The sequence below is a fragment of the Crocuta crocuta genome, unplaced genomic scaffold, assembly GCF_008692635.1.
Source record: "Crocuta crocuta isolate KB4526 unplaced genomic scaffold, BGI_CrCroc_1.0 scaffold218, whole genome shotgun sequence".
Lineage (NCBI taxonomy): Eukaryota > Metazoa > Chordata > Mammalia > Carnivora > Hyaenidae > Crocuta > Crocuta crocuta.
In genome coordinates this window covers 9,578,051-9,587,048 of record NW_027533170.1, presented here as the reverse complement: position 1 = coordinate 9,587,048, position 8,998 = coordinate 9,578,051, and positions in this window count along the sequence as shown.

The window sequence follows — 8,998 nt, the reverse complement described above, 5'->3', positions numbered from 1 at the left end:
CTGAATTCCTCTCAAGACTCCTCACTGACAGCAGGGACCTTGCTTGGAATTCTCTCTCCCTCTTTCTCTCTCTCTCTGCCCCTTCCCTGCTCTTGTACATTCTCTCTCTCTCCCTCCCCCCCACCAAATAAATAAATAAATAAATAAATTCTTAAAAGTAACTCCTATAAAGAAATTGAATGAGCTACAAGAACATTCAGAAAGGCAGTTCAGTGGACTCAGAAATAAATTAATGAACAGAGTACTTTACCAAAGAGACCGAAATTTTAAAGAAGAACCAAACATTAAAGAGTACATCATCATGATGAGCACTGAGTAATGTACAGAACTGTCGAATCACTATATAGGACATCTGAAACTAATAAAACACTGTATGTTAACTACACTGGAATTAAAATTAAAAACATAATTTTAAAAAAAGAGGGAGAGAGAAAACCAAGCAGATATCCTGGAGCTGAATAATTCAATACACGAGATGAGGAATGCATTCAAAACACAGAGTAGAGCAGATCAGATGGAAGAGAGAAAAAGTAATCTGGAAGATAAGAATCTAGAAATGATTCAGGAAGAAGAGGAGAGGGAAGCAAGATTTCAAAGAAGTGAAGAAACCCTGCAAGAGCTATCCGACTCCATTAGGAGAGCTACCATAAAAATAATGAGTATACCTACCAGAAGAAGAGAAGTAGAAGGCAGCAATCCTTTTGTTTTGGGAAAAAAATCCTAAAATATGTGTGGAACCACAAAAGACTGCAAATAGCCACAGCAATCCTAGGAAAATAATGGTGACGGGAGCTAAGATGGCGAAAGAGTAAGAGGATCCTAGGCTCCTCTCCTCCCTTGAACACAAGTAGATAACTATCAAATCATTCTAAATACCCCAGAAATTAACCAGAAGACTAATAGAACAATACCACAGCAATAGGGAGAAACCCCATCAAAGAAGTTAGGAAGTGCAGAGCCATGGTTTGCAGGAGAAACTGAATGGATTCTGAGTGCTGCAGAGGGGAGGGAGCCATGGTCACAGAGAAAGCAGAGAAAGAGAGAAGCACACAGGGGAACACACAAGAACATCCCCAATCCCCCAACCATTAATTAGCTGGGAAACTGAGAGGGGATAATTTTCATGAGTTTTTGCAAACAGTGAGGCTTAAACAGTGGAGTTTTAAAGTCAGTAGGTAGAGGTAGAGGTCTGAGGTAGAGTCCAAAGGGCACTAGTCTGCTGCTGGAGAGAAGGCAGACAAACAACCAAAGGCAGCCTAGAAACAGCAATCTGAAGAATGCCAGGGTCACACAGAGGGGAGATTATTCACTCCTCTTGGAGTGCCTCCCTGAAAAGCAGCTTTCACAGAGAGGCCTTTCTGGAGACAAAAAGGCGGCCACAGGCACCATTCCCCTTTCCCACCACTCAGCATGAACACAGAGCCACCTACTGGAAACAACACAGCAGGACACTGGCTGCCTAACGTTATTACATCAAGCCCAGCACCCTGCTTTCTGGCAAGCCTGCCCTTCTCAAACAAGTTTGCCTCTGTCCCAGCACAGCGGGCCCCTCCCCCAGAAGACCAGCACAAGCCCTTGTCCAAACCATGTCCCTAAAGCCTATTATTTTAAAACTCAGCAGACTTGGCTGGGTTAAAGCCTGGAGGCCACTGTGCTACTCCAGAAGAAAAGGCAGGCAAACAACTCAGTTTGGAAACAGCAATCTGAAAAAAGCCTAAGAAACACAGAGGGAGATTATTGGCTCTTCTCAGAGTGGTTCTCTGAAATGCAGCATTCAGGCGCCGTTTTCCTCCCCTGCTCGCAGCACAAACACAGAGCTACCTATTGTAACCAGTGCAGTGTCAACACTGGCAGCCGAATCTGTTTACACTAAGTCCCACACCCCTGAACTCTGGTGGGACTCCCCCTCTCAGTCAAGCTTTCTACAGTGCCAGTGTCACAGGTTTCTTCCCCAGAAGACAAGCAGCAACACTGCCACGTCACATCTTCTACCACAGAGTTATGCAGGTCTTCCATTTTAACAGAAATAGGATCATGACTCATTTAACAAGCTGGCCAAACCAACTTGGCTAAAACTCACCAAATTCTGGCCAAGGACCAAACACTGCACATTGCAGGCAAAGAGAGCCTCTGCAGATGACAGGCCTGAAGGGTAGAGCTGACAAAAAGCAACAGCACTCAGCACACAGCAGAGACACTTTCTTAAGTGCCGAACACTGAATACTACATGGCCTTTTCCCCATAAGGCCATTACTTACACGAGCAGCAGATATAACTGGCTTTTCTAACACATAGAAGTAGGCAGAGAGTTAGACAAAATGCCAAGATAAAGGAATTCATCCCAAATGAAAGAACAGGATAAGGACATGGCCAAAGATCTAATCAAAACAGACATAAGTAATATGCCTAACAGAGAATTTAAAGCAACAATATAAAGCAAAAATCACTGGGCATGAGAAGAGTGGAAGACATCAGGGAGGCTCTTACCACAGAAATAAAAGAGTTAAAAAATAATTAGTGAGAAATTAAAACATGCAATAACTGAAAATAGAAACAGGCTTGACGCATGAATGAAAGACTGAAAAAAGCAGAGGAATTAATAAGTGATATAGAAGATAAAATAATGGGGGGTGCCTGGGTGGCTCAGTCAGCTAAGCGTCCAACTTCAGCTCAGGTCATGATCTCACAGTTTGTGGGTTCGAGCCCTGCATCGGGCTCTGTGCTGACAGCTAGCTCAGAGGCTGGAACCTATCTTCAGATTCTGTGTCTCCCTCTCTCTCTGACCCTCCCCAGCTCATGCTGTCTCTCAACAATAAATAAAAACATTTTTAAAAAAAGATAAAATAATGGAAAATAAGGAAGCTGAACAAAAGAAAGAAGAAATACGGAGCACGAGAATAGACATAGGGAATTCAGTGACTCCTTCAAACATTATAGCATTCAAATTACAGGAGTCCTAGAGGAAGAAGAGAGAGAAAAGGTGACAGAAAATGTATTTGAGGAAATCATAGCTGAAAACATTTCTAACCTGGGGAAAGACACATACATCCAGGTCCATGAGGCACAGAGAACTCCCAAAAAAAGCAATAAAAGCAGGCCAACACCAAGGCATATTGTAATGAAATTTGCAAACTATAGTGATAATGAAAAAATCTTTAAACCATCAAGACAAAAGATATCTTTAATTTATAAGGGAAGACCAATAACGTTAGCAGAATATCTCTCAACAGAAACTTGACAAACCAGAAGGGAGTGGTGTGTTGTATTCAACATGCTGACTCTATCTAGCAAGGCTGACATTCAGAATAGAAAAAGAGATCAAAAGTTTCACAAACAAAACTAATGGAGCTCATGACCACCAAACAAGCCCTGCAAAAAATATTAAAGGGGACTCCTTGAGTGGAAAGGAAAGAACAAAAGTGACAAAGACAAGAAAGGATCATAGAAAATCTCCAGAAACAAGCACAAAACGAGTAACAAAATGAAAACAAATACATATCTATCAATAACAACTCTGAATATAAATGGACTAAATGCTCCAATCAAAAGACATGGGGTGTCAGAATGGATAAAAAAACAAAACTTATCTCTATGCTGCCTATAAGAGACTCATTCCAGACCTAAATACACCTGCAGATTGAAAGAAAGAGGATGGAGAAACTTTTGTCATGCATATGGAAGTCAAAGGAAAACCAGATTTGCAATACTTATATCAGAAAAACTAGGCTTTCAAACAAAGACTGTAACAAGAGATGAAAAAGGACTCTATATCATAATAAAGGGGACAAACCAACAAGAAGATTGACAATTACAAATATTTATGTATTGAACATGGGAACACCCCAATATATAAAATAATTAATAACATAAAGGAACTCAAATAATAGCAGAGGAATTTAATACCCCACTTAAAACAATGGACAGATCATCTAAGCAGAAAATCAACAGGGAAATAATGACTTTGAGTGATACACTGCACCAGATGGACTTAACAGATATATTCAGAATATTCCATGCTAAAACAGCAGAAGACACAATATGTTCAAGTGCATATGGGACATTCTACAGAATAGATCACATGCTAGTTCACAAATCAGTCCTCAACAAGTACAGAGTGAGATCATACCATGCGTATTTTCTGACTACAATGCTGTGAAACGAAGTCAACCACAAGAAAAAATTTGGAAAGACCACAAATATATGGAGGTTAAACAACATGCTACTAAACAATGAATGGGTCCACCAGGAAATCAAAAAAGAAATTTAAAAAATACATGGAAACAAATGAAAATGAAAACACAATGGTCCAAAACATTTGGGGTACAGCAAAAATGGTTCTGAGAGGGAAGTACTAGCATTACAGGCATATCTAAAGAAGCAAGAAAAATCTCAAATAGACAACCTAACCTTACTCCTAAAGGAGATAGTAAAAGAACATAAACAAAGCCTAAAGTCAGCAGAAGGAGGGAAATAATAAAGACAATAGCAAAAATAAATAATATGGAAACAAAAACAAAAACAAAAAACAATAGAACAGATCAATGGGGCCAGAAGCTGGTTCTTTAAAAAAAAGAATAAAATTGATAAACTCCCAGTCAAACCTATCAAAAAGAGAAAGAACCCAAATAAACAAAATCACAAATGAGAGAGGAGAAACAATCAACACCACAGAAATATAAACAGTTATAAGAGAATATATGAAAACTATATGCCAACAAATTAGACACACTAAAAGAAATGGGTAAATTCCTAGAAATATATAAACTACCAAAATTGAAACAGAAAGACAGAGAAAACTTGAACATACCAATAACCAGCATATAAATTGAATCAATAATCAAAAATCTCCCAACAAACAAAAGTCCAGGGCCAGACAGTTTCACAGGTGAATTTTACTAAACATTTAGAGAAGAGTTAATATACATACTTCTCAAACTATTCCGAAAATAGAAAAGGGAGGAAAACTTCCAAATTCATGCTATGAGGCCAGCATTACCCTGATACCAAAACCAGATAAAAACTTTACTAAAAAAGAGAACTATCTGCCAATATACTGATGAACATGGATACAAAAGTTCTCAAAAAAATACTAGCAAAAATATAAGATACTAGCAAACCCAATCCAACAGAACACTAAAAGAATCATTCACCATAATCAAGTGGGATTTATTCCTGGGCTGCTAGGGTGGTTCAATATTCACAAATCAATGTGATACATCACATTAATAAAAGAAAGCATAAGAATTTTATGATCCTTTCAATAGAGGCAGAAAAAGCAAAGTACAACATGCATTCATGATAAAAACCTCCAACAAAATAGGAATTAAAGGAAACATACATGAACATACTGCAAGACATATTTAAAAAAAAACAAACAGAGCTAGTATCATCCTCAATGGGGAAAAACTCAGAGCTTTTCCTCTATAGTCAGGAACATTACAAGGATGTCCACTCTCACCACTGCTATTTAAAATATTATTGGAGTGCTGGGAGCCACACTGGCCTCACTGGATCACAGTCACAGTGAGGAAATGGCAGCGTTTGCACAGCTCCTGCCATGAAAATGAAAACTGGTATCTCCTTCTTCTACTACTGGCTCATGTTGGAAGTGAGGCTGCTGGTATTGACTGAAGAACCAAACCAGCGCCATGACAGGCTTCAGAAGGCCCCAATAATTAAAAGGCCCAAGTTCCTGAGGCATGACTCAGCAGGCTTAAGCAACCGCCCTTCCCCTTGTCCGAACCAATCACCGGAGGTTGGGAAAGTACCGGATGTTCCCACCACTTTTCTGGCCCGCTTAGTTTTAAACTCACCAATCCCTCCACGCTGCAACAACCTCTGCCTTCATCCTGTCCTATCACATTGTAGTCTCTGCCCACCACCCCTTTCCCCGTTATAAAAACCCTACTCCTCCATTATTCGGGGCTCTCAGCACGGAACCACTGCGTTGGTGAGGTCTGGGAGCCTGAGCTTAAGCCCGAATAAACGCCCTTTGCTTTTGCATACATGACTCGGACTCCTTGGTGGTCTTAGAATTTTGGGGAAACCGCGATCTGGGCATGACATTGACCAGGCCTCACAATATTCCAGATCAGACCGATACTCCCCACACAGATTGTTCATAAGGAAAAGCATATCTCTGCCTTTTCCAAAGAGATTTCAGATGAAAACATTGTGGATGATTGTTAAAAGGCTCTTCCTATGGGCCTTGCAGATCCAAGACTTACAAAATAAAGGGAGCTTGAGTCTGGCCCTGAGACAAAGAGCCTAATTTAGAGGTAAGGGCAGATATCCACCCCCACCCAATTGTTTCTGCTTGAAGCACTGCCCCCCACCCCAAGGCATTTGTTATCAAGTATTTGGAGTGACTTATTCTGGCCTTGAATATGCTGGTTATTCCCTGTGAAGGAACCTATTGAGGAACTTCTTTTGTGATTATGGGAGCAGAGGTATTTCCTGAAAGACCTGTGTGACCCCTGCTCACAAAGAAGTAACTTCACCCTTTTATACTAAAAACATTGTCTGATATGCTAAAGATAACTTCTTCCCCATAGGATAAGCATCCAAATCACCTATCTCACTATTGATAAAGGTTATGCAGAATTCTTCTACAAATCTATGTTCTGGGAAATTCTTACATATCAAAGAAGTTTGTTACCAGAAATCATTGTCTAAGGCAAACACCACTTCTGTGCCGTCCCCCAAACAATGATAAAATAAAGTTGAGCCCCAGTCAGAGCGGAGATGCCTGCCTGGTGACTAGAAAGACTCTCGGGCCTCTCTCATCCCTCCCTCGCCGACACAGTCCATACTTCATGGACCCTGGACCCCGGCCAGGGCCGGTCTCCAACATTAGAGGGGCGCCTGGGTGGCTCAGTAGGTTAAGCGTCCAACTTTAGCTCGGTCATGATCTCACGGTTTGTGGGTTCGAGCCCCGCATTGGGCTCTGTGCTGACAGCCAGCTCAGAGCCTGGAGCCTGTTTCAGATTCTGTGTCTCCCTCTCTCTCTGACCCTCCCCTGCTCATGCTGTCTCTCTCTCTCTCTCTCTCTCTCTCTCTCTCTCTCTCTCTCTCTCTCTCTCTCTCTCTCTCTCTCTCTCTCTCTCTCTCTCTCTCTCTCTCTCTCTCTCTCTCTCTCTCTCTCTCTCTCTCTCTCTCTCTCTCTCTCTCTCTCTCTCTCTCTCTCTCTCTCTCTCTCTCTCTCTCTCTCTCTCTCTCTCTCTCTCTCTCTCTCTCTCTCTCTCTCTCTCTCAGAAATAAATAAAACATTAAAAAAGAGAAATAAATAAAAATATTAAAAAGTTTAGAGNCCCTCTACGGTGAGTGAGAGGGGAAAAGGAGAGAGTCCGAAACAGAAAAACCTCCGCTCGACGGGGAAAAACCTCCGTTCAGTGCATAGAAAGACCGTACTTGCCAAATACCTGCACACCAGGTCCCCTCGCGCCAACTGGTCCTGGGCGGGGGCTGAGCACACAAACTGCTTCTTTGTGCTGGCTCCTGGCGCCTGGACTTCAGNGAGCTCCGCAGGGGGCCTGGAATTGCCCGAGGGGATTGCCTGGGAAGCTGTGTCTAAGGCAATTTCAGCGGGGCCCCCGGACTGGGATATAGAGATTGGAACTGCCCTGGGTTGAAGAGTGCAACGAACTTTGGCTGTGCCCCCGGTACGGGGAGTNTTCTACCCTTTACCTCTTTGAAAAAAGCTTCTAATCCCTTCTGCCTGTTCATTCTATTTCCAATTTTGCCTCATCCCACCCTGCCTTCTCTCTCTTTCTCTATGCTCTACAACCAGCATTGCATACACACGGCTATTTAACTGTAGCTGGGAAATCAAGGTATATGCTTTAAACCATTCTTTGTCCATCGGTTTTCTTCTTTTATCCTTTCTTTTCCTCTTTTTGACCCTTTTATGTATTTTATACTCCAAATTATTANCTCTTCATATGTTTATTTTTGAGAGAGAGTGTGTGTGCAAGCAGGGGAGGGGCAGAGAGAGAGGGAGACAGAGAATCCCAAGCAGGCTCTGCACTGTCAGCACAGAGCTGGATGCGGGGCTCAAACCCACCAACGGTGACGTTATGACCTGAGCCAAAATCAAGAGTTGTCACTTAACTGACTGAGCCACCCAGACAACCCAGGACAAACCAAATTTTAAACGCAAAAAACTTTCATTAACCATGCTATAAAATTTTAAACTCATAAAAGGCATGAGCGGCAAAAATGTGATAAACAATGTGGGAAGAAAAGGTAGACTGGGGAAAATGGGTATGTGTATGTGAGGTACATGGATAAGTTCAATTAATATATAGCATACGGATCTTTCAAGTTGAAAACAAAGGAGAAAAGTAGTCAAAGCATCTGGGTATCCTATTTACAGGGGAACTCAACAAAATAACAAGCACATATTTGAAAAGGACTTTCCTACTAGGGGAGAAATGCAAGTTGAAATTAGAATAAAATGATGATGAGACATCACCTTACTAGGCCTATCAGACTGATGCAAAATGAAAAAGCATAAAGATTCATATGACAAGTTGTGTGCAGTCAGGTGTACTCTCCCACACTGAAGGTGCAAATGTAAAGGGGATAGCAATCTGTAAATAGAAATTAACACTTAAAATATAGAAAATCACATGCTTAGCCACTAGACTCCTAGAAATCTATTCCATAGTAGTTGTAGGTAAGGAGCACATACAGGGATGTATGTACTTCAACACTGGCAACTAAAAGGCCAAAGAATGGAAAGCAAGGGAGGGAGTGAGAGAGAATACAGGTAGGATAGATACTAATTTCTTCTTTAAATAAAGCTACTGGAATTTTTGTGAAGATGTTTGTAATTATAAATGTAATGTCTTCAGTAGATTGTAGAACTATATGGAGGGTTGTCCCCTCACCTTGTGTCAGTTTTGTGGGGTTTTTGTTTTTGTTTTTTATTTTGTTTTGTTTTGTTTTTTAATTTTTTAGAGAAGTCATGAGCAGGGAAGAGGGACAGAGAGAGAAG